Source organism: Artemia sp. Qi Xiang Cuo, chromosome 7 (genome assembly GCF_049724085.1).
Source record: "Artemia sp. Qi Xiang Cuo chromosome 7, ASM4972408v1, whole genome shotgun sequence".
NCBI lineage: Eukaryota > Metazoa > Arthropoda > Branchiopoda > Anostraca > Artemiidae > Artemia > Artemia sp. Qi Xiang Cuo.
This window is the reverse complement of record NC_142800.1, coordinates 21,992,036-22,019,307: the sequence shown is the minus strand read 5'-3', so window position 1 is coordinate 22,019,307 and position 27,272 is coordinate 21,992,036. Positions and strand designations below refer to the sequence as shown.

At 34.2% G+C, this 27,272-nt stretch overlaps 1 protein-coding gene across 1 annotated transcript in view; it reads left to right on the top strand.

Moving 5' to 3' along the window:
• LOC148950047 (uncharacterized) overlaps nucleotides 1-27,272 on the top strand; it is a 505,353-nt gene that overhangs the window by 202,157 nt on the left and 275,924 nt on the right. The gene's annotated exons all lie outside the window — the stretch shown is intronic.

Below are 27,272 nucleotides of genomic sequence, written 5' to 3'. Positions count from 1 at the left end.
AGGATGTGTTTGAGGAAAAGGTGGGCATAAGAGGGGTTTTAGTTGCCCTTCAAACACATTCGACTATGAAAAAAAGCACAAGCCATTCCAATTCCCAGTCAAAAGAGCTTTTTTTTAAGTTTTAAGACAACACTTTCTGTAAAAACCTTATATCCTCTCTGTGCATAACTTAGCACCCTTGCCCGGAGGGCTCCGGGGTAATATCCTCCTCAAATCATATTTTCTATGTGGAAATCAACTACGCTGAACAAAATGGCTATCTCAAATTTTTTTTGCAGGCTTAGTGGGAAATTGTGGCCTCGGAAGGGGGTTAGTTGCATTCCAATCACTTTCGGGTATCAAAAAGGACACAAGCTGTTTCAATTTTCTGTTAAATGAGCCCCCTCGGATGTTTCTACGACACCTCCTTTTATACGATGTGTCCTGGTATAAAACAAAGAAATTTCTTTGTGAAAATCAACTCCGCTGAACAAAATTGCTATCTCAACATTTTGTTTGGATGTGTTTCGGGAAATGGTGGGGGTAGAAGGGATTGTATGTGCCTTCCAATCACTTTTAACTATTAAAAATGACACAATCTACTCCAATTACCAATTGACTGAGCCCTTTTTGAAGTTTCCAAAACAACTTCTTGGGTAAGAAGCTCCCTGCTCTAAAAGAAAAAAAAATTATAAATAATACATTGTGCCAACATTATTCTTATATGCCCCCCGGGCATAAATTAAAATTCTTGCTCTGAGTGTTGTGGGGGAGTGTCCTCCTCAAAACTATATTTTCTATCTGGAAATCAGCTACGCTGAACAAAATGATTATCTAAAAATTTTGATTGGATGTGTTTGCGTGAATGATGGGCATGGAGGGGAGCTAATTGCCCTCCAATCACTTTCCACTATTAAAAAGGGCACTAGCCACATCAATTTCCAATCAAATGAGTCCTTTTTCAAGTTTCTACGACAAAGATTTTAATTAAAACCTTAAATGCCCTCAGGGTATAACTTATAACCCTTGCCCTGAAGACTATAGGGGTAATTTTCTGCTCAAAGGTACAATTTTCTGAGCTTTAAACTGCTTGAAAAAAATCACTATCACAAGATGTTAATTGGATGTGTTTAGTAAAAGATGGGCGTGAGAGGGGGTTAGATGCCCTCAAATTACTTTTGACTATTAAAAAGAGCATTAGCCCTTTGAATTTCCAATCAAATGAGCTTTTCTACAAGTTAGTCAGATAGAAATTTCAATAAGAACCATACATGCCCAAAGGGCATAACTTATAACCCTTGGCCTGAAGACTGTAAAGGGAGTGTCCTGCTCAAAGGTAAATTTCCTGAACTCGAAACTTTTTGGAACAAAATAGCTATCTTCAAAATTTATATTGGATGTGTTTGGGGAAATGGTGGTCTTAGATGGAGTGTTAGTTGCCTTCTAATTAATTTTTGCTATTAAAGAGGGCACTAGCCATTTTAATTTCCAATCAAATGAGCCATTTTTGAGGTTTCTACAACAATGTGTCTCTATAAAAGCATTATATACTCCAAGGGCATAACTTACAACCCTTACCCTGATCACTGTAGGGGGGTTTTCGTCCTCAAAGACCTAATTTCCAGAACTTAAAACTACGTTGAACAAAGTGGCTATCTCAAACTATTGATTGAATGTGTTTGGGGAAAATATGGACGTGAGAGGGGTGTTAGTTGCCCTCCAATCACTTGCGACTATAAGAAGAGAAAAAGCCACTCCAATTTCTAATCGAAAGAGCCTTTTCTGAAGTCTGTACGATAACGCTTTCTATAAAAACCTTATATTCCCCCAGGGCATAGCATAAAATCTTTACCCTGAAAATTGTGAGGGATTGTCCTCCTCAAAAGTATATTTTCTATCTGGAAATCAAGTACGCTTAAAAAAATGGCTATCTCAAAATTTGAATTGGATGTGTTTGGGGGAATGATGGACGTAGGGGGACCAGTTACCCTCTAATCACTTTCAACTATTTTAAAGGACACTAGCCACTATAATTTCCAATCGAAAGAGCCATTTTTCAAGTTTCTACGACAAAGATTTCAATGAAAATCTTATAGTCCCCCAGGCCATAACTTGTAACCCTTGCCCAGAGGACTGTCGTGGGATAGTTCTGTTCAAAGATATAATTTCCGGAACTTTAAACTGCGTGAAACAAAATGAATATATCAAAATTTTCATTGGATGTGTTTGTGGAAAGTGTTGGCGTGAAAAGGGGTTAGTTGCCCTCAAATCATTTTTGACTATTGAAAAGAGCACTAGCCCTTTAATTACCAATCGAATTAGCCCTTTTTCAAGTTTTTACAACAAAGATTTCAATAAAAACCTTATATACCCCCAGGGCATAACTTATAACTCTTGCCCTGAAAACTAAAGGGGGAGTTTCCTGCTCAAAGGTATAATTTCTTGAACTTTAGACTGCGCAGAATAAAATGGCTATCTTCAAATGTCAATTGAATGTGTCTGAGGAAATGGTGGGCGAGGATGGGGTGTTAGTTGCCTTCCCATTCCTTTTGAAAATTAAAGAGGGTGCTAGCCACTCCAATTTCTAATCGAATGAGCCCTTTTTCAAGTTTGTTAAACAAAGATTTCAATAAATACCTTATATGCCCCCAGGGTATAATTTATAACCCTTGACCTGAAGAGTGTAGTGGGAGAGTTCTTTTCAAAGATATAATTTTCTGAACTTTAGCGTGAAACAAAATTACTGTTTCAAAATTTTAATTGGGTGAGTTTGTGGAAAAGGTGGGCGTGAGAAGGGGTGTTATTTGCCTTCCAATCAATTTTGATTGTTAAAGAGGGCACTAGCCATTTTTAGTGTTAACCGAAGGAGTCGTTTTTGAAGTTTATAAAAAAAAATGTTATATAAGAACCTTATATGCCAAAGGTTATAACTTAAAACCCTTGTCCTGAGGACTGTGAGGCAGTGTCATCCTCAAAAACGTAATTTCCATCTCGAAATCAAAGACGCTGAGCAAAACGGCTATACCAAAATTTTGATTGGATGTGTTTGGGAAATGATGGGTGTGAAAGAGGTATTAGTTTACTTCCAATCAGTTTCGACTATTAGAAAGGGCACGCGAAATTCCAATTTCCAATTTAATTAACCCTTTTCGAAGATTCTACGACAACTTCTTCGATGCGAAGTGCCCTGATCTAAAGAAAAAAAATAAATAATAAATTATGGCCACACCGTTCTTCTATACCCCAGGGCATATATTAAAAACCTTGCCCTGAGGGCTGTAGGGGAGTTTCCTCTTCAAAAATATGCATTTTATCTGGAAATCAACTACTCTGAACAAAATGGTTATCTCAAATTTTTGATTGCATGTTTTGTTGGAAATGGTGGCCGTTGAAGGGGGGTTAGTTGCCTTCCAATCACTTCTGACCAATAAAAAGGATACAATCCACTTCATTTTCTAATCGAATGAGCCCCTTCTGAATTTTCTACGAAAACTCCTTCGTTACGAGGCGTCCTAGTCAAAACCAAGAAATTTCTATTTGAATATCAACTACGCTGAACAAAATGGCTCCTCCATAATTTTGATTGGAAGTGTTTCAGGAAATTGTGCGCGTAGAATATAAAATGTAAAATAAATTCTAATACAAAATAATATAAAATAAAAAAAATTCAATTCTTTTGCTGCATCTATTTGTATCAAAATACTGTTTCTTTAGAGTTTTGGATCGTATTGAGACGAGTTACTCTTGCTGTACAGTTCGTTACCACAAACTGTTTTAACCGACGAAACTTATATAATCTTCAGCTTTCAGGAGCAAATTCTAGCTTGTATGTAATGACGTTAGTTGCAACTGGTGTTTTTTTTAATTTTACAATATTACAAACAAGAAAAAGCCTGAGGCTTTTTCTTCTTTGAAAGAGCAAGAGACGAACCTCAAACAATCAAATAGCTAACTAAATCCAATGTATGTAATGGTTTGTTATTAAAATGATTTTCTTTAATGTTTTTTATTGTTTTTGAGTAAAAAAGGAACTATAACTTTTAATTTCCGTTTGAATTAGCCCTCTTGTGAAGTTCTAGGATCTCTGGGTAGATATGATAACCCCTAGTAAAAATGAAAAAGAAAAACAAATGAACACGCATCCGTGATCTTTCATCTTGCAAAAATACCAAATTTTAAATTTTCGCAGATAGGAGTTCCAAACATTTACAATAAGTTTCTCTGATACATTAAATCTGACGGTGTGATTTTTATTAAGATTCTATGACTTTTAATTGGTGTTTTTTCCTTTTTTTGAAAAAAGGGAAATTTCAAGGCTTGTAACTTTTGACTAAACCTGTTGAAATTTATATATTTAAAATCAGTCTAAAAATTCAATTCTTTTTATGTATCTATTTATATTAAAATTTTGTTTTTAGAATTTCGGATACTATTGAGGCGAGTCGCTCTTTCTGTACAGTTCGTTAACATGAACTTTTTGACAGAAGGGAATTGTGTAAGCTAAATTGGTATCATGGCTGTAGAGTTGACTGAAATCTGGTAAAGAATAAACAATGCTATACTTTGGGTTTAGCCACCTGCCTGACACTTTGAGGTTCGTCTTTTACTATTCCAAATAAAAAAAAGCCACAGACTTTTTCCTGTTTGGAATCTATGTTGCACCGGTATTTATAGTAATCCAAAAATTTTTTTTTTAATTTTCATGTTTTTTTCTAATTTGAATTATCAAACGGTTTGTGGTAACGAACTGTGTATAGTAAGAGAGACTCGTTTCAATTGTAACCGAAACTTAAAAAATAAAATTTTAATATCCTTAGATACATCAAAAGAATAAAATTCTTTTGCTGATGTGAAATATTTAAGCTGCATCCAGTTTTTTCTAATCCATAAAATTTTAAGAGTCTGAAAAAATTTGTATTATTTTCAAAAAAAGGAAAAACAACCCCTAACAATCATAGAATCTTAATGAAAATCAAACTTTCAAATTCAGCCTATTCAAGACTCTTACTGTATAGGTTTCAAGCCAGTGTCTGGAATTGAGCCTTATCCGATGATCGAGTCTTTGTGAACCAGATAGCTACTGTTGTATCCTAGATTACACACAGGCAAAAGCTCACGGCTTACTTCTTTTTTGAAATATTAAAAGACGAACCTTAAGGAGTCAGGCAGCTCACTAGGTCCAATAAATGCAATTGTTTGTTCTTCAAATGTTAGTTATTTAATATAATTAAATATTACTTTGCAAGCCTCTACTATAGTTCAGTTGCATATGCAAGTTAGTTTGAGCAAGAGCTCGTTTTCTATTCTAAGCCATTTATTGGTTTAGAATTTCTATTTCTATTCTAAACCATTTCTATTCTAAATCTGATTACAAACACGAAAAATTTTACGGGTTTTCTTCCTTGATACAATCAGAAATGAACCTCAGACAGTCACTAGCTATCTAATCCCAATGTGTACAATGGTTGGTTAATCGAATGATGGTATTTTAATGTAATCGTTATTATAAATAAACAATATTTCTATTAATCAGTACTATATTAGCTCCTGTTGACTGACCTCAATCCCTCGTGATTTTTTTAAGGCCAATAGAACTTTTAATTTCCGTTTGAATAAGCCATTTTGTGACATCCTAGGACCGCTGGGTCAATACGATCACCGCTGGGAAGAAGAAACAACAAACAAATAAACACGCATCTGTGATCGTTCTTCTGGCAAAAAATATCAAATTCCACATTTTTGCCGACAGGAGCATAAATTCTCTATAGTAAGGCTTTCTAGAACTCCATTACTGAAGGTATAATTTTCATTCAGATTTTTTTACTTTAAGGGTCAAAAGAAAGTTTTTTCAGGCTCAAAAGTTTCGACAGCTATGATTTATCTTGATGAAATTTATTTATTTCAGATAAGCTTTAAAATCCAATACATTTGCACAGTCACATTGCACAGTCTGCACAGTCACTGGAAGAACTAGTGACTAAAGCAAACCAAACGCTGGAAAACCTTTGGTATTTACCTCCTTGAGTTACCTTGCTGTTAATACTTCTAAGACAAATTATATGATTTTTAGTAGGGTAGGAAAAATTCTAAATGGTGCTTCTATAGTATTTGAAAATTTGTCGCTTTCACAGATTTTTAAAAATAAATATTTAGGATTTTATGTTGATAATAATTTGAGTTGGAAGAAACACATAAATATGATTTTTTCTAAACTTGCACGAGGTCTTGGAGTGATGCAGCGCTTGAAACACGTGTTACCTTTAAGTGTTTTAAGAAATATCTATCATACTGTTTTTCATCCTTTTATTGTTTATGGTTGCTGTATTTATGCATCTAATTTAACTTCAAATATTAAAAGACAGCAGATTCTTCAGAATAAGGCACTTCGAGCACTGGGTGAGTTTGTTCAGTATGAGCATACGCGTGAATGTTTTATCAGTTCTAGAATTTTAGATGTTCGTCTGATCAGGGACCATCAGGCGGGAGTGTTTACTTACCAGGTTCTTAATAGATTATCTCCAGAATATTTTAGAGATTTTTTAAAGTTTAATTCTGATTATCATCATCATAGGACTAGAGGTCGCGGAAGCTTAGTCTCAGAAGTAAGGAGTACGAGTCGATCTAGTTTTGCAATTAGAAATTATGCAGTTAATTTGTGGAATGGTTTCCTGGAGAGCTTTAGGGAGTCAAAAACTAGTTTTAGTTTAAAATTAGATTAAAAAAGTTTTTGTTGGGTGGGAATTAATTTTTATTTATTTATTTAAAAAAGGTTAAATTGTTGTTAATTTGTAAAACAAAAAGTTAAAAAAAGCTAAATTGAGTTAAATTGTATTGAATGGTATGAAAAATGTAGAAAAAAAGAATGAGTTTGGTTTATGGTAAAAGATTGTGTGGCGCTGCTCAACCCACAATAGTGGCTTAATAAAACGTCATAAGTTCTTACCATTTCTACGTTTGTTGATAAAATTATTAAAAAAAATTTTATAATTGCCAGTTAAGTATGATGTATTATTAGTTGAAAATAAAAGTCATTTTATCTCATCTCATATTTTTTTTCTACTCCTCATCTGATGAAGGATTTGATTCTTGAAATCAGCAAAGAAGAAATAGGTTTGATCAACAACGTTTATCAGCATCTATTTGCAGAGAGATTAATGAGGGGAGGGTATGTTTTTCACGGTGACCGTATCTTGAAAATTGATCCCACCGGACAGCACACCGATGAAAAGTCAGATGCAGATTTTTTGGATATTAATTCCTTTTATCGGTCGGCAATGTTTCAATAATGTTTACCGTGTGGCAATTACAAATGGCTTAACGATTCTTGTACTTCAAATTACTCCAACATTGCTACCATTGAGGAGAATGGACTGCAAGAATAGTTTTATTAAATTAATGGAGAAATACAGATTGAAATCTATAACTCGGTAAAAGATTTTGTATTCCCGTGCATAAATAGACTGATGGGTACGGACTCGCTTAGTCCATACAATTTATCTTTGGTAGAGGATGGGAGTATGCACTGGGTACCTTCAAAGCAAAAACTTATCGTTGACCTCAACCCGAAACAGAATATCGTTGTTCATCATGTGCTATTGCATTGGATGTTATCCAATGGATTCAAAGTCAAAAAGATACATAGAGCCCCCCAGTTTGATCAGAAGCCCTACATGAAAATACTTATTGACACCTTTGTCAGTAAACGTTCACAAGCAAAAACAGAGGTTCAAAAAAAGATCTATAAAGTCATTTTAAACTGATTCTTTGATGAAATTTATGAAAGCGTACGAAACATGAGCCCATAGGACATTGTAACCAATCCAAAAGATTGCCCTCGAATCATCACTGACCCGAACTTTACTTCTTTCACAATCATAGACTCTAGTGTGGTCCTTCTATACCGCAAGAAAAGAAACGTCATTTTTACTAAAAATGCTTTAGGTGGGAGTGCAATAACAGAAATCTAAAAAACTCGTGTTGTCATTATATTACAATGTGTGCAAGGTACAATTATTACAATGTGTACAACTGTATTACAATGTGTGCATGGTACATTAGCTCTCGGATGGACTGAACCAACTGGGGTGAATGCCAATATCCGGAACTAGTGAAACGCCAGGCCCCAAATCAATTTTTAATATTAAAATCTGAGACGGGAATGGGCCTGATATCTAATGGTTTGTTTCCTGTTCCAACTGTATACTGCGTGGAAACTCACAATAAGGATATCAAACAAGTTTGCAAGAGGATTGATGCACACTTTGTAAAAATAATTTTAACATGAGTGTCTATAGAAACAAAGTAGAACGCAGTTTAGTCCCAAGAGCGAAAGCCATGGCGAATCGCTCTTTAAAATTGAAAAACTACACAGTTAGAGTTCAGAAAAAAACCATGTTTGCCATATCAGACTTAGTTTATGTACTTGAGGATTGTGTGAAAGTACCTCCACACGGATACTATTTGATTTCAGATCGACTTTAATGTATGGAGTGCAGAAAACAGCTCGATCCGGATAAATTAACTTAAACTCTGTCGTAATTCAAGGTGGGTGGTGGGGGGGGACATTTTTTATATATTTTTTTGTATGCTTGTGCAAGGTAGAGTTATTTCTTCATAATATCTCGCCCTGGTCAGGCTCTGGTCCGCCAAAGTGGGTTCCTCACGCTTGCCGGCTTAGCTTTTGGCCGCCGCAGTGGTTGCCCCGGGGGTATGGGTGACCCCCGTGTCAAATTCAAAATGTTGCTGTTGTTCATTCAATGTGTTTTAAATAATAATTTTTGTGTAATTAAAAAAACAAAAAACTATGATATTATTTGATGTTTATTTATTGTTAAATAAAAAAGTGTTTTTCCTAATGCATATTTCAAATAAATTTTGTTGTTGATTTTGTTTTTTTTTTTTGCATAATTTTTTTTTGTATAGGAATAAAAAAAATCTTGATTAATTGTATTTATTCAATATAAAGTGCTTTTTTCTGATTGTTATATTTTTAAAGTGCTATTATATTAAAAATAAAAGAAAATATGATACTTTATTGGTTATGTTTCTATTCTAATTCTTGAAAGGAGTAGAAGTAGCAATAGAGAAATAATTTAGTCATTAGTCATTTATAGTTTACAGTTAATTATACGTGAGCTGTTGAAGTGAACAGCAATATGTATCAATTTAAAACACCATTCAGATCGTTTCTATGTGGTCCCTCAATGTCAGGCAAAACGACACTAAACTAAATTAATTAAAAATTGTGATAAAATGTTTATTGAAAAGCCCAAAAAATCTTCTATTGCTACAGTGTTTGGTTAGAGTCTTACGATAAAATTAAAGCTATTGCTACATCGGAGATGGTGGTATAATTCATACAGGGACTCGATGCTTTCGACATTATTGAACCAAACTCTTGGCTGATAATTGACGATTTAGCTGAATCTATTCAACAATGGTTTCAGAAAACACTATAATTCTTTATTATTCGCTCATATCATGAAAAGTTTTTTTTTATTCTAGTTCTACACAATCTGTTTGATCAGAGCAAATATATAAGAACAAATCCAACTATTAAAAAGGGTACTAGCCCTTTTAATTTCCTAAAGAATAAGCCCTTTTTCAAGTTTCTACGACAACACGTTTTATAAAAAACCGTATATACCCCTAGGGCATAACTTACAACCCTCGCCATGAGGACTGTGGGGGGGGGGGGTTCATTCTCAAAGACCTAATTTCCGGAACTTAAAACTATGTTGAACAAAATGGCTATCTCAAAATTTTGATAGGATGTGTTTGAGGAAAAGGTGGGCATAAGAGGGGTTTTAGTTGCCCTTCAAACACATTCGACTATGAAAAAAGCACAAACCATTCCAATTCCCAGTCAAAAGAGCTTTTTTTGAAGTTTTTCGACAACACTTTCTGTAAAAACCTTATATGCTCTCTGCGCATAACTTACCACCCTTACCCGGAGGGCTCCGGGGTAATATCCTCCTCAAAAACATATTTTCTATGTGGAAATCAACTACGCTGAACAAAATGGCTATCTCAAAATTTTGTTTCCAGGCTTAGTGGGAAATTGTGGCCTCGGAAGGGGGTTAGTTGCATTCCAATCACTTTCGGGTATCAAAAAGGACACAAGCTGTTTCAATTTTCTGTTAAATGAGCCCCCTCGGATGTTTCTACGACACCTCCTTTTATACGATGTGTCCTGGCATAAAACAAAGAAATTTCTTTGTGAAAATCAACTCCGCTGAACAAAATAGCTATCTCAACATTTTGTTTGGATGTGTTTCGGGAAAAGGTGGGCGTAGAAGGGGTTGTATTTGCCTTCCAATCACTTTTTACTATTGAAAAGGGCATAATCTACTCCAATTACCAATTGACTGAGCCCTTTTCGAAGTTTCCAAAACAACTTCTTGGGTAAGAAGCTCCCTGCTCTAAAAGAAAAAAAAATTATAAATAATACATTGTGCCAACATTATTCTTATATGCCCCCGGGCATAATTTAAAATCCTTGCCCTGAGTGTTGTGGGGGAGTGTCCTCCTCAAAACTATATTTTCTATCTGGAAATCAGCTATGCTGAACAAAATGGTTATCTTAAAATTTTGATTGGATGTTTTTAGGTGAATGATGGGCATGGAGGGGAGCTAATTGCCCTCCAATCACTTTCTACTATTAAAAAGGGCACTAGCCACACCAATTTCCAATCGAATGAGGCCATTTTCAAGTTTCTACGACAAAGATTTTAATTAAAACCTTAAATGCCCCCAGGGAATAAATTATAACCCTTGCCCTGAATACTATAGGGGTAATTTCCTGCTCAAAGGTACAATTTCCTTAACTTTAAACTGCTTGAAAAAAACGACTATCTCAAGATGTTAATTGGATGTGTTTAGTGAAAAGATGGGCGTGAGAGGGGGTTAGATGCCCTCAAATTACTTTTGACTATTAAAAAGAGCATTAGCCCTTTGAATTTCCAATCAAATGAGCTCTTCTGCAAGTTAGTCAGATAGCGATTTCAATAAGAACCTTACATGCCCAAAGGGCATAACTCATAACCCTTGGCCTGAAGACTGTAAAGGGTGTGTCCTGCTCAAAGGTAAATTTCCTGAACTCGAAACTTTGTGGAACAAAATGGCTATCTTCAAAATTTATATTGGATGTGTTTGGGGAAATGGTGGGCTTGGATGGGGTGTTAGTTGCCTTCTAATCAAATTTGGCTATTAAAGAGGGCACTAGCCATTTTAATTTCCAATCGAATGAGCCCTTTTTGAAGTTCCTACAACAATTTGTTCTATAAAAACATTATATACTCCAAGGGCATAACTTACATCCCTTACCCTGATCACTGTAGGGGGGTTTTCGTCCTCAAAGACCTAATTTCCAGAACTTAAAACTACGTTGAACAAAGTGGCTATCTCAAACTATTGATTGAATGTGTTTGGGGAAAAGATCGACGTGGGAGGGGTGTTAGTTGCCCTCCAATCACTTGCGACTATAAAAAGAGAAAAAGCCACTCCAATTTCTAATCGAAAGAGCCTTTTCTGAAGTCTGTACGATAACGCTTTCTATAAAAACCTTATATTCCCCCAGGGCATAGCATAAAATCTTTAACCTGAAAGTTGTGAGGGAGTGTCCTCCTCAAAAGTATATTTTCTATCTGGAAATCAAGTACGCTGAAAAAAATGGCTATCTCAAAATTTGAATTGGATGTGTTTGGGGGAATGATGGACGTAGGGGGACCGGTTACCCTCTAATCACTTTCAACTATTTTAAAGGACACTAGCCACTCTAATTTCCAATCGAAAGAGCCGTTTTTCAAGTTTCTACGACAAAGATTTCTATGAAAACGTTATATTCCCCCAGGCCATATATTATAACCCTTGCCCAAAGGACTGTCGCTGGATAGTTCTGTTCAAAGATATAACTTCCTGAACTTTAAACTGCGTGAAACAAAATGACTATATCAAAATTTTCATTGGATGTGTTTGTGGAAAGTGTTGGCGTGAGAAGGGGTTAGTTGCCCTCAAATCACTTTTGACTATTGAAAAGAGCAGTAGCCCTTTGAATTACCAATCAAATTAGCCCTTTTTCAAGTTTTTACAACAAAGATTTCAATAAAAACCTTATTTACCCCCAGGGCATAACTTATAACTCTTGCCTTGAAGACTATAGGGGGAGTTTTCTGCTCAAAGGTATAATTTCCTGAACTTTAGACTGCGCAGAATAAAATGGCTATCTTCAAATGTCAATTGAATGTGTCTGAGGAAATGGTGGGTGAGGATGAGGTGTTAGTTGCCTTCCAATTCATTTTTAAAATTAAAGAGAGCACTAGCCACTCCAATTTCTAATCGAATGAGCCCTTTTTCAAGTTTGTTAAACAAAGATTTCAATAAATACCTTATATGCCCTCAGGGTATAAATTATAACCCTTGCCCTGAAGAATGTAGTAGGAGAGTTCTTTTCAAAGATATTTTTTTCTAAACTTTAGCGTGAAACAAAATCAATGTTTCAAAATTTTAGTTGCATGACTTTTTGGAAAAGCTGGGCGTGAGAAGGAGTTTTAGTTGCCTTCCAATCAATTTCAACTATTAAAGAGGGCACTAGCCATTTTCAGTGTTAACTAAAGGAGTTGTTTTTGAAGTTGCTACAACAATTTGTTCTATAAAAACCTTATATGCCTCAGGTTATAACTTAAAACCCTTGTTCTGAGGACTGTGAGGGAGTGTCGTCCTCAAAAACGTAATTTCCATCTCGAAATCAAAGACGCTGAGCAAAATGGCTATACCAAAATTTTGATTTGATGTGTTTCAGGAAATGATTGGTGTGAAAGAGGTATTAGTTTACTTCCAATCAGTTTCGACTATTAGAAGGGGCACGCGCCATTCCAATTTCCAATTTAATTAGCCCTTTTCGAAGATTCTATGACAACTTCTTCGATGCGAAGTGAACTGGTCTAAAGAAAAAAAAAATAATAAATTATGGCCAAACTGTTCTTCTATGCCCCCAAGGCATATATTAAAAACCTTGCCCTGAGTGCTGTAGGGGAGAGTCCTCCTCAAAAATATATTTTCTATCTGGAAATCAACTACACTGAACAAAATAGTTATCCCAAATTTTTGATTGCATGTTTTGTGGGAAATGGTGGCCGTTGAAGGGGGGTTAGTTGCCTTCCAATCACTTCTGATCAATAAAAAGGGTACAAGCCACTTCATTTTCTAATTGAATGAGCCCCTCCTGAATTTTCTACGACAACTCCTTCGATACGAGGCGTCCTAGTCTAAAACCAAGAAATTTCTATTTGAAAATCAACTACGCTGAACAAAATGGCTCCTCCAAAATTTTGATTGGAAGTTTTTCAGGAAATTATGGGCGTAGAATATAAAATGTAAAATAAATTCAAATACAAAATAATATAAAATAAAAAAAACCCAATTCTTTTGCTGCTTCTATTTGTATCAAAATACTGTTTCTTTAGAATTTTGGATCGTATTGAGACGAGTTACTCTTGCTGTACCTTTCGTTACCACAAACTGTTTTAGCCGACGAAACTTATATAATCTTCAGTTTTCACGAGCAAATTCTAGCTTGTATGTAATGACGTTAGTTGCAACTGGTGTTTTTTTAATTTTACGATGTTACAAACAAGAAAAAGCCTGAGGCTTTATCTTCTTTGAAAGAGCAAGAGACGAGCCTCAAACAATCAAATAGCTAACTAAGTCCAATGTATGCAATGTTTTGTTGTTAAATTGATTTTCTTTAATGTTTTTTATTGTTTTTGAGTAAAAAAGGAACTATAAGTTTTGATTTCCGTTTGAATTAGCCCTCTTGTGAAATTCTAGGACCTCTGGGTAGATGTGATCACCCCTAGTAAAAATGAAAAAGAAAAACAAATAAACACGCATCCGTGATCTTTCATATTGCAAAAATACCAAATTCCAGATTTTCGCAGATAGGAGTTTCAAACATTTACAATAAGGTTCTCTGATACACTAAATCTTTATTAAGATTCTATGACTTTTAATTGATGTTTTTTTCCTTTTTTGAATAAAGGGAAATTTCAAGGCTCGTAACTTTTGATAAATTAAGACTAAACCTGTTGAAATTTATATATTTAAAATCAGCCTAAAAATTCAATTCTTTTTATGTATCTATTGATATTAAAATTTTGTTTTTAGAATTTCGGTTACTATTGAGGCGAGTCGCTCTTTCTGTACAGTTCGTTACCATGAACTTTTTGACAGATGGGAATTGTGTAAGCTAAATTGGTATCATGGCTTTAGAGGTGGCTGAAATCTGGTAAAGAATAAACAATGCTATACTTTGGTTTAGCCACCTGCCTGATTCTTTGAGGTTTGTCTTTTACTATTCCAAATAAAAAAAAGCCACAGACTTTTCCCTTTTTTGAATCTATGTTGCACCGGTATTTATAGTAATCCAAAAAAAATTTTTTAATTTTCAGGTTTTTTTTTCTAATTTGAATTGTCAAACAGTTTGTGGTAACGACCTGTATCTGGTAAGAGAGACTCTTCTCAATAGTAACCGAAACTTAAAAAAATGGAATTTTAATATCCTTAGATACATCAAACGAATAAAATTATTATGCTGATGTGAATTATATAAGCTGCATCCAGTTTTTTCTAATCCATAAAATGTTAAGAGTCTGAAAAAATTTGTATTATTTTCAAAAAAAGGAAAAACAACCCCTAACAATCATAGAATCTTAATGAAAATCCAACTTTCAAATTCAGCTTATTCAAGACTCTTACTGTGTAGGTTTTAAGCCAGTATTTGCAATTAAGCTTTATCCGATGATCGAGGCTTTGTGAACCAGATAGCTACTCTTGTAGCCCAGATTACACACAGGCAAAAGCTCACGGCTTATTCCTTTTTTGAAATATTAAAAGACGAACCTTAAGGAGTCAGGCAGCTCACTAGGTCCAATAAATGCAATTGTTTGTTCTTCAAATGTTAGTTATTTAATATAATTAAATATTACTTTGCAAGCCTCTACTATAGTTCAGTTGCATATGCAAGTTAGTTTGAGCAAGAGCTCGTTTTCTATCCTAAACCATTTATTGGTTTAGAATTTCTATTTCTATTCTAAACCATTTCTATTCTAAATCTGATTACAAACACGAAAACTTTTACGGGTTTTTTTCCTTGATATAATAAGAGATGAACCTCAGACAGTCACTAGCTAACTAATCCCAATGTGTACAATGGTTGGTTAATCGAATGATGGTATTTTAATGTAATCGTTATTATAAATAAACAATATTTCTATTAATCAGTACTGCATTAGCTCCTGTTGACTGACCTCAATCCCTCGTGATTTTTTTAAGGCCAATAGAACTTTTAATTTCCGTTTGAATAAGCCATTTTGTGACATCCTAGGACCGCTGGGTCAATACGATCACCGCTGGGAAGAAGAAACAACAAACAAATAAACACGCATCTGTGATCGTTCTTCTGGCAAAAAATATCAAATTTCACATTTTTGCCGACAGGAGCATAAATTCTCTAAAGTAAGGTTTTCTAGAACTCCAAAACTGAAGGTATAATTTTCATTCAGATTCTTTGACTTTAAGGATCAAAAGAAAGTTTTTTCAGGCTCAAAAGTTTCGACAGCTATGATTTATCTTGATGAAATTTATTTATTTCAGATAAGCTTTAAAATTCAATACATTTGCATAGTCACATTGCACAGTCTGCACAGTCACTGGAAGAACTAGTGACTAAAGCAAACCGAACGCTGGAAAACCTTTTGGTGATTACCTCCTTGAGTTACCTTGCTGTTAATACTTCTAAGACAAATTATATGATTTTTAGTAGGGTAGGAAAAATTGTAATTGGTGCTTCTATAGTATTTGAAAATTTGTCGCTTTCATAAATTTTTAAAAATAAATATTTAGGATTTTATGTTGATAATAATTTGAGTTGGAAGAAACACATAAATATGATTTTTTCTAAACTTGCACAAGGTCTTGGAGTGATGCAGCGTTTGAAACACGTGTTACCATTAAGTGTTTTCAGAAATATATATCATACTGTTTTTCATCCTTTTATTGTTTATGGTTGCTGTATTTATGCATCTAATTTAACTTCAAATATTAAAAGACTGCAGATTCTTCAGAATAAGGCACTTCGAGCACAGGGTGAGTTTGTTCAGTATGAGCATACACGTGAATGTTTTATCTTTTCTGGAATTTTAAATGTTCGTCTGATCAGGGACCATCAGGCGGGAGTTTTTACTTACCAGGTGCTTAATAGATTATCTCCAGAATATTTTAGAGATTTTTTAAGTTTAATTCTGATTATCATCATCATAGGACTAGAGGTCGCGGAAGCTTAGTCTCAGAAGTAAGGAGTGCGAGTCGATCTAGTTTTGCAATTAGAAATTATGCAGTTAATTTGTGGAATGGTTTCCCGGAGAGCATTAGGGAGTCAAAAAACCAGTTTTAGTTTAAGATTATATTAAAAAAGTTTTTGTTGGGTGGGAATTAATTTTTATTTATTTATTTAAAAAAGGTTAAATTGTAGTTAATTTGTAAAAAAAAAAGTTAAAAAAAAGTTAAATTGAGTCAAATTGAATTGAATGGTATGAAAAGAGTGGAAACAAAGAATGAGTTTGGTTTATGGTAAAAGATTGTGTGACGCTCCTCAACCCACAATAGTGGCTTAATAAAACGTCATAAGTTCTTACCATTTCTACGTTTGTTGATAATGTTATTAAAAAAAATGTCATAAGTGCCAGTTAAGTAAGATGTAATTATTAGTTGAAAATAAAAGTCATTTTATCTCATATTATTTTATCTCATATCATATTATTTTTCTACTCCTCATCTTATGAAGGATTTGATTCTTGAAATCAGCAAAGAAGAAATAGATCTGATCAATGACGTGTATCAGCATCTATTTGCAGAGAGATTAATGAGGGGAGGGTATTTTTTTCACGGGGACCGTATCTTGAAAATTGATCCCACCGGACAGCACACCGATGAAAAGTCAGATGCAGATTTTTTGGATATTAATTCCTTATATCCGTCGGCGATGTTTCATTACTGTTTACCGTGTGGCAATTACAAATGGCTTAACGATTCTTGTACTTCAAATTTCCCCAACATTGCTACCGTTGAGGAGAATGGACTGCAAGAATAGTTTTATTAAATTAATGGAGAAATACCCATGGAAATCTAAAACTCGGTAAAAGATTTTGTATTCCCGTGCATAAATAGACTCGTGGGTACGGACTCACTGAGTACATATAATTTATCTTTGGTAGAGGATGGGAATATGCACTGGGCACCTTCAAAGCAAAAACATATTGCTGACCTTAACCCGAAACAGAATATCGTTGTTCACCATGTGCTATTGTGGTGGATGGTATCCAACGGTTTCAAAGTCACAAAGATGCGTAGAGCCCACAAATTTGATCAAAAGCCCTACATGAAAATATTTATTGACACCTTTGTCGGTAAACGTTCACAAGCAAAAACAGAGGTTCAAAAAAAGATCTATAAAGTCATTTTAAACTGATTCTTTGATAAAATTTATGAAAGCGTACGAAACAGAAGTCCATAGGACATTGTAATCAATCCAAAAGATTGCCCTCGAATCATCACTGACCCGAACTTTACTTCTTTCACAATCATAGACTCTAATGTGGTCCTTCTATACCGCTAGAAAAGAAACGTCATTTTTACTAAAAATGCTTTAGGTGGGAGTGCAATAACAGAAATAAAAAAACTCGTGTTGTCATTATATTACAATGTGTGCAAGGTACAATTATTACAATGTGTACAACTTTATTACAATGTGCGCAAGGTACATTAGCTCTCGGATGGACTGAACCAACTGGGGTGAATCCCTCTATCCGGAACTAGTGAAACGCCTGGCCCCAAATCAATTTTTAATGTTAAAATCTAAGACGGGAATGGGCCTGATATCTAATGGTTTGTTTCCTGTTCCAAAGGTATACTGCGTGGAAACCCACAATAAGGATATCAAACAAGTTTGCAAGAGGATGGATACACACTTTGTTACAATAATTTTAACATGAGTGTCTACAGAAACAAAGTGAACGCAGTTTAGTCCCAAGAGCGAAAGCCATGGCGAATCGCTCTTTACAATTGAAAAACTACACAGTTGGAGTTCAGAAAAAAACCATGTTGGCCATATCAGACATAGTTTATGTACTTGAGGATTGTGTGAAAGTACTTCCACACGGATACCATTTGATTTCATATCGACTTTAATGTATAGAGTACAGAAAACAACTCGATCTGGATAAATTAACTTGAACTCTGTCTTAATTAAAGGTGGGTGGTGGGGGGACATTTTTTTATATATTTTTGTATGCTTGTGCAAGGTAGAGTTATTTCTTCATAATATCGCGCCCTGGTCAGGCTCTGGTCTGCCAGAGTGGGTTCCCCTCGCTTGCCGGTTCAGCCTTTGGCCGCCGCAGTGGTTGCCCGGGGGGTATGGGTGACCCCCGTGTCAAATTCAAATTGTTGTTGTTCATTAAATGTGTTGTAAATAATAATTTTTGTGTAATTAAAAAAACAAAAAACTATGATGTTATTTTGTGTGTATTTATTGTAAATAAAAAAGTGTTTACCCTAATGCGTATTTCAAATAAATGTTGTTGTTATTTTGTTTTTGTTGTTTTTGTACAATTTTTTTGTAAAGAAATAAAAAAAATCTTGATCAATTGTATTTATTCAATATAAAGTGCTTTTTTCTGACTGTTATATTTTTAAAGTGCTATTACATTAAAAATAAAAGAAAATATGATACTTTATTGGTTTTGTTTCTATTCTAATTCTTGAACAGAGTAGAAGTAGCAATAGAGACATTATTAAGTCATTAGGCATTTATAGTTTACAGTTAATTATACGTGAGCTGTTGAAGTGAAAAGCAATATGTATCAATTTAAAACACCATTCAGATCGTTTCTGTGGTCCCTCAATGTCAGGCAAAATGACACTCTTAAATAAAATAATAAAAATTGTGATAAAATTTTTATTGAAAAGCCAAAAAAATCTTCTATTGCTACAGTGTTTGGTAGGAGTCATACGATAAAATTAAAGCTATTGCTACATCGGAGATGGTGGTATAATTCATACAGGGACTCGATGTGTTCGACATTATTGAACCAAACTCTTGGCTGATAATTGACGATTTAGCTGAATCTATTCAACAATGGTTTCAGAAAACACTATAATTCTTTACTATTTGCTCATATCATGAAAAGATTTTTTTATTCTAGTTCTACACAATCTCTTTGATCAGAGCAAATAAATAAGAGCACATCCGACTATTAAAACGGGTACTAGCCCTTTTAATTTCCAAAAGAATAACCCTTTTTCAAGTTTTTATGACAACACGCTTTATAAAAACCGTATGTACCCCTAGGGCATAACTTACAACCCTCGCCATGAGGACTGAGGGGGGGGGGGTTCATTCTCAAAGACCTAATTTCCGGAACCTAAAACTACGTTTAATAAAATGGCTATCTCAAAATTTTGATAGGATGTGTTTCAGGAAATGGTGGGCATAAGAGGGGTTTTAGTTGCCCTTCAAACACATTCGACTATGAAAAAAGCACAAACCATTCCAATTCCCAGTCAAAAGAGCTTTTTTTGAAGTTTTTCGACAACACTTTCTGTAAAAACCTTATATGCTCCCAGGGCATAACTTACCACCCTTGCCTGGAGAGCTCTGGGGTAATGTCCTCCTCAAAAACATATTTTCTATGTGGAAATCAACTACGCTGAACAAAATGGCTATCTCAAAACTTTGTTTGCATGTTTTGCGGGAAATGGTGGCCTTGGAAGGGGGTTAGTTGCATTCCAATAACTTTCGGCTATAAAAAAGGACACCAGCTGTTCCAAATTCCTGTTAAATGAGCCCCTTCTGATGTTTCTATGACACCTCCTTTGATACGATGTGTCCTGGTATAAAACAAAGAAATTTGTTTGTGAAAATCAACTCCGCTGAACGAAATGGCTATCTCAACTTTTTGTTTGGATGTGTTTCGGAAATGGTGGGCGTAGAAGGGGTTCTATTTTTCTTCCAATCACTTTTTACTATTGAAAAGGGCATAATCTACTCCAATTACCAATTAACTCAGCCCTTTTCGAAGTTTCTACAACAACTTCTTGGGTAAGAAGCTCCCTGCTCTAAAAGAAACAAAATGATAAATAATACATTGCGACAATATTATTCTTATATGTCCCCCCGGGCATAATTTAAAATCCTTGCCCTGAGTGTTGTGGGGGAGTGTTGTCCTCAAAACTATATTTTCTATCTGGAAATCAGCTACGCTGAACAAAATGGCTATCTAAAAATTTTCATTGGATGTTTTTTGGTGAATGATGGGCATGGAGGGGAGCTAATTGCCCTCCAATCCCTTTCGACTATTAAAAAGGGCACTAGCCACACCAATTTCCAATCGAATGAGGCCATTTTCAAGTTTCTACGACAAAGATTTCAATAAAAACTTTAAATGCCATCAGGATATAACTTATAACCCTTGCCCTGAAGACTAGAGGGGGAGTTTCTTGATCAAAGGTACAATTTCCCGAACTTTAAACTGCTTGAAAAAAACGACTATCTCAAAATGTTAATTGGATGTGTTTAGTAAAAGATGGGCGTGAGAGGGGGTTAGATGCCCTCAAATTACTTTTGACTATTAAAAAGGGCTTTAACCCTTTGAATTTCCAATCAAAATAGCTCTTCTGCAAGTTCAAATAGCGATTTCAATAAGAACCTTACATGCCCAAAGGGCATTACTTATAACCCTTGGCCTGAAGACTGTAAGGGGAGTGTCCTGCTCAAAGGTAAATTTCCTGAACTCGAAACTTTGTGGAACAAAATGGCTATCTTCAAAATTTATATTGGATGTGTTTGGGGAAATGGTGGGCTTGGATGGGATGTTAGTTGCCTTCTAATAAAGTTTGACTATTAAAGAGGGCACTAGTTATTTTAATTTCCAATCGAATGAGCCCTTTTTGAAGTTCCTACAACAATGTGTTCTATAAAATTATAATATACTCCAAGAGCATAACTTACAACCCTTACCCTGATCACTGGAGAGGGGTTTTCCTCCTCAAAGACCTAATTTCTAGAACTTAAAACTACGTTGAACAAAGTGGCTATCTCAAACTATTGATTGAATGTGTTTGGGGAAAAGATGGACGTGAGAGGGGTGTTAATTTCCCTCCAATCACTTCAAAATCGACTGTAAAAAGAGTAAAAGCCACTCCAATTTCTTGCGACTATAAAAAGAGCAAAAGCCACTCCAATTTCTAATCGAAAGAACCTTTTCTGAAGTCTGTACGATAACGCTTTCTACAAAAACCTTATATTCCCCCACGGCAAAGCATAAAATCTTTGCCCTGAAAGTTGTGAGGGAGTGTCCTCCTCAAAAGTATATTTTCTATTTGGAAATCAAGTACTCTGAAAAAAATACCTATCTCAAAACTTGAATTGGATGTGTTTGGGGAAATAATGGACGTAGGGGGACCAGTTGCCCTCCAATCGCTTTCAACTATTTTAAATGACACTAGCCACTCTAATTTCCAATCGAAAGAGCCCTTTTTCAAGTTTCTACAACAAAGATTTCAATGAAAACCTTATATTCCCCCAGGCCATAACTTATAATTCTTGCCCAGAGGACTTTCGGGGGATAGTTCTGTTCAAAGATATAACTTCCTGAACTTTAAACTGCGTGAAACAAAATGACTATATCAAAATTTTCATTGGATGTGTTTGTGGAAAGTGATGGCGTGAGAAGGGGTTAGTTGTCCACAAATCACTTCTGACTATTGAAAACAGCACTAGCAAATTCAATTACCAATTGAATTAGCCCTTTTTAAAGTTTCTACAACAAAGATTTCAATAAAAACCTTATTTACCCCCAGGGCATAACTTATAACTCTTGCCTTGAAGACTATAGGGGAGTTTTCTGGTCAAAGGTATAATTTTCTGAACTTTAGACTGCACAGAACAAAATAGCTATCTTAAAATGTCAATTGAATGTGCCTGAGGAAATGATGGTTGAGGATGAGGTGTTAGTTGCCTTCCAATTCCCTTTGACAATTAAAGAGAGCACTAGCCACTCTGTTACTGTCTGTTACTGTACACTCTCCACTCTGTGACTGTAGTGGGAGAGTTCTTTTCAAAGATATAATTTTCTAAACTTTAGCGTGAAACAAAATTACTGTTTCAAAATTTTAATTGCATGACTTTTTGGAAAAGGTGGGCGTGAGAAGGGGTGTTAGTTGCCTTCCAATCAATTTCGACTATTAAAGAGGGCACTAGCCATTTTCAGTGTTAACAAAATGAGCCGTTTTTAAGTTTCTACAACAACATGTTCTATAAAAACCTTATACGCCCCAGGTCATAACTTAAAACCCTTGTCCTGAGGACTGTGAGGGAGTTTAGTCCTCAAAAACGTAAATTCCATCTCGAAATCAAAGACGCTGAGCAAAATTGCTATACCGAAATTTTGATTGGATGTGTTTTGGGAAATGGTGGGGTGAAAGAAGTATTAGTTTACTTCCAATTAGTTTCAACTATTAGAAAGGGCACACGCCATTCCAATTTCCAATTTAATTAGCCCTTTTCGAAGATTCTACGACAACTTCTTCGATACGAAGTGCCCTTGTGTAAAGAAAAAAAATAAATAATAAATTATGGCCACACCGTTTTTCTATTCCCCCAGGGTATACATCAAAAACCTTGCCCTGAGGGCTGTAGGGGAGTGTCCTCCTCAAAAATATATTTTCTATCTGGAAATCAACTACACTGAACAAAATAGTTATCCCAAAATTTTGATTGCATGTTTTGTGGGAAATGGTGGCCGTTGAAGGGGGTTTAGCTGCCTTCCAATCACTTCCGACCAATAAAAAGGGTACAAGCCACTTCATTTTCTAATTGAATGAGCCCCTCCTGAATTTTCTACGACAACTCCTTCGATACGAGGCGTCCTAGTCTAAAACCAAGAAATTTCTATTTGAAAATCAACTACGCTTCATAAAATGGCTCCTCCAAAATTTTGATTGGAAGTGTTTCAGAAAATGGTGGGCGTAGAATATAAAATTCAAACACAAAATAATATAAAATCAACAAAAATCCAATTCTTTTGATGCATCTATTTGTGTCAAAATACTGTTTTTTTTAGAATTTCGGTTCGTATTGAGACGAGTTACTCTTGCTGTACAGTTCATTACCACAAAATGTTTTAACCGACGAAACTTATATAATCTTCAGCTTTCACGAGCAAATTCTAGCTTGTATGTAATGACGTTAGTTGCAACTGGTGTTTTTTTAATTTTACGATATTACAAACAAGAAAAAGCCTGAGGATTTTTCTTCTTTGAAAGAGCAAGAGACGAACCTCAAACAATCAAATAGCTAACTAAGTCCAATGTATGTAATGGGTGGTTATTAAAATGATTTTCTTTAATGTTTTTTATTGTTTTTGAGTAGAAAAGCAACTATAACTTTTAATTTCCGTTTGAATTAGCCCTCTTGTGAAATTCTAGGACCTCTGGGTAGATACAATAACCCCTAGTAAAAATAAAAAAGAAAAACAAATAAACACGCATCCGTGATCTCTCTTCTTGCAAAAATACCAAATTCCAGATTTTTGCAGATAGGAGTTTAAAACATTTATAATAAAGATTCTATGACTTTTAATTGGTGTTTTTTCCTTTTTTTGAAAACAGGGAAATTTCAAGGTACGTAACTTTTGATAAATTAAGACTAAACCTGTTGAAATTTATATATTTAAAATCAGCCTAAAAATTCAATTCTTTTTATGTATCTATTTATATTAAAATTTTGTTTTTAGAATTTCGGTTACTATTGAGGCGAGTCGCTCTTTCTGTACAGTTCCTTACCATGAACTGTTTGACAGATAGGAATTTTGTAAGTTAAATTGTTATCATGTGCTTAGAGATGGCTGAAACCTGGAAAAGAATAAACCTACTATGGGTTTAGCCAGCTGCCTGATTCTTTGAGGTTCGTCTTTTACTATTCCAAATAAAAAAAGCCACAGACTTTTTCCTGTTTGAAATCTATGTTGCACCGGTACAATAAATGCAATTGTTTGTTCTTCAAACGTTATTTTTTTAATATAATTAAATATTACTTTGCAAGCCTATACTATAGTTCAGTTGCATATGCAAGTTAGTTTGAGCAAGAACTCGTTTTCTATTCTAAACCATTTATTAGTTTAGAATTTCTATTTATATTCTAAACCATTTCTATTCTAAATCTGATTACAAACACGAAAAATCTTACGGGTTTTCTTCCTTGATATAATCAGAAATGAACCTCAGACAGTCACTAGCTAACTAGTCCCAATGTGTACAATGGTTTGTTAATCGAATGATGGTATTTTAATGTAATCGTTATTATAAATAAACAATATTTCTATTAATCAGTTCTACAGTAGCTCCTGTTGACTGACCTCGAACCCTCATGAATTTTTTTTTAAAGCCACTAGAGCTTTTCATTTCCGTTTGAATAAGCCCTTTTGTGACATCATAGGACCGCTGGGTCAATACGATCACCGCTTGGGAGAATAAGAAACAAGCAAATAAACACGCATCTGTGATCGTTCTTCTGGCCAAAAATATTAAATTCCACATTTTTGCCGACAGGAGCATAAATTCTCTAAAGTAAGGTTTTCTAGTACTCCGAAACTGATGGTATAATTTTCATTTAGATTCTTTGACTTTAAGTGTCAAAAGAAAGTTTTTTCAGGCTCAAAAGTTTTGACAGCTATGAGTTATCTTGATAAAATTTACATATTTCAGATAAGCTTTAAAATCCATTACATTTTTGCATCTATTGCTATTAAAATTCTGTTTTTCAGAGTTTCGATTACTATTCAGATGAGTCAGTACTACTATAAAGTTCGCTACCACGAACTATTTGATACCAACGGAACTTTCATAATCCCCATTCATAATTAAGCAGACTGACCTGTTATATATCTAGCTGAGGAGGAACAAAACGGAAAGAAACCAAAACATATACTATATGCAGAATACCATGGTTGTAGCCACTATTCTCGATTTTCAAGCCAATGTATTTTCCTTTTTTTTCTGCCAAAGGACGGTAGATTTCCTGCATAGGGGTCTCGAACAAGGTGGTTCTAATATTTACTTCTTTTTTTTGATCTGACTCATTTTTAAGAGTAATAAGTTATTTTAATTTTTGCTATTGGGCGTGATCGTCTTTTAATAGGGTGCTGGCTACCGCCACAACCCTGATAGCTAGCTACCGCTGCAACTCGGATTACTAACAGGCGAAAACCTCTGGCTTTTTCTCATTTGGAATAGCAAAAGAAAGACTTCAAAGAATCAGGCAGTCGACTAAATGCAAAATGTTCCATGGTTCATTCTTTACCAGGTTTCACCCATCTCTATAAACCTTGATACTGATTTAACTTATATGAACTCCATCTATCAAACAGTTCATGGTAATGAACTGTATAGCAAGAGTGACTGGTCTCAATAGCAACCAAAACTATAAGGAACAAAATTTTAATATATATATATATATATATATATATATATATATATATATATATATGTATCTAATGATATTACAATTCCCTTTTTTAAAGTTTCAGTTAATATTGAGACGAGTCGCTTTTACTATACAGTTCGTTACCAAGAACTGTTTGATGAATTATTAAAATAAATGCGAAATTAAAATTCGATTTAAAATCAAGAATCAAGTAGAAAGAACCGAGCAAAAAACAGAACTAATTTTAAAATGCTAAGGAATTTGTCTGGTCCTAATTAAAAATTAAAATTATGGCTCAGACATCAGAAATATTTTTGCAGTTTATATAATATTTTTTGCAATCCTAAACCGAAAACTAAAATAAATGAAAATATCTTTTCAAAAAACAACATTTGAAAGATAAAGATGGCTGTAAACGATTGTTTGCCTGTTATTACAAGCAAATTTATGGTCCTATGTCAATTTTAAATTCTTCTTAAGACCATAGGTGGGTGTGCCTTGTTTGCCTCTTTTTGAATTCTTGATCAGCATGCCTAAGACTCAGCATGCTCTAAGACTCTCACATTGTTCTAAGCCCACAGGGTCGATACGATCACCCCTGGGGAAAAAACAAACAAATAAACACATTCGCGATCTTTCTTTTGAAAAAAATACCAAATTCCACATTTTTGCAGTTAGGAGCTTGAAAACTCATTAGTAAGGTTCTCCAATACACTGAATCTGAAAGTGTAATTATTGTTAAGATTCTATAAATTTTAGGGGTTGTTTTCTCCCTTTTTCCAAAATAAGGAAAATTTTCTCAGGCTCATAAATTTTGATGGGTAGCATTAAGCTAGATGAATGTTATATATTTGTAATTAGCGTAAAATTATAATTCTTTTGATGTAACTATTGATATTAAAATTCCGCTTTTTAAAGTTTCAGTTGATATTGAGACGAGTCACTTTTACTATACAGTTTGTTACCACACACTGTTTGATGAATTTTTAAAATATATTTGAAGTTAAAATTAAATTTAAAACCAAGAATGTAATAGAAAGAACCAAGAGAAAAACAAAACTAATTTTAAAATGTTCAGGAACTTGTCTGGTCTTAATTAAAAAATTAATATTATGGCTCAGACATCAGAAATATTATTGCAGTTTAATAAATTAAATATCTTTTTGAAAAATCAACGCGTATAAATATTGCATAATAGAACTAAAAAATTGCAGTTAGAACTTAGCAAAAATATAAACTAATTTTATAATTTTCAGATATTTTCTAGTTTTATTAAAATAATTTAAATTATTGCTCAGACACCATAAATACTTTTTTAGTCTACATAATAACTTCAGAGATCCTGAACTGAAAACTAAAATAAAAAATATTATCTTGTCCAAAGATAAAAGGTTGTGTTTGAATTTTGCATTCTTTTATTGTGTCTTATGTAACGTAATAAGTGAAACTAATTTTAAAAGTTTCAAGTATTTTTCTATTTAAATAAAAACTTAAAATTATTGCACTGACACCATAAATATTTCGCATACTATATAACAATTTTTTCGATCCTGAACTGAGAACTAAACTAAATTAAAATCCTCTAGTTGAAAGATATAGGTGTATAAATAGTGCATTCACTTGTTGCGTCTGATATGATGTAATAAATTAAACTAATTTTAAAATTTTCAGCTTTTTTTCTAGTTATAATGAGAAAACATAAAGTATTGTTCAGACACCATAAATATGAGCTAAGAAATAAAATAAATAAAATTCTACG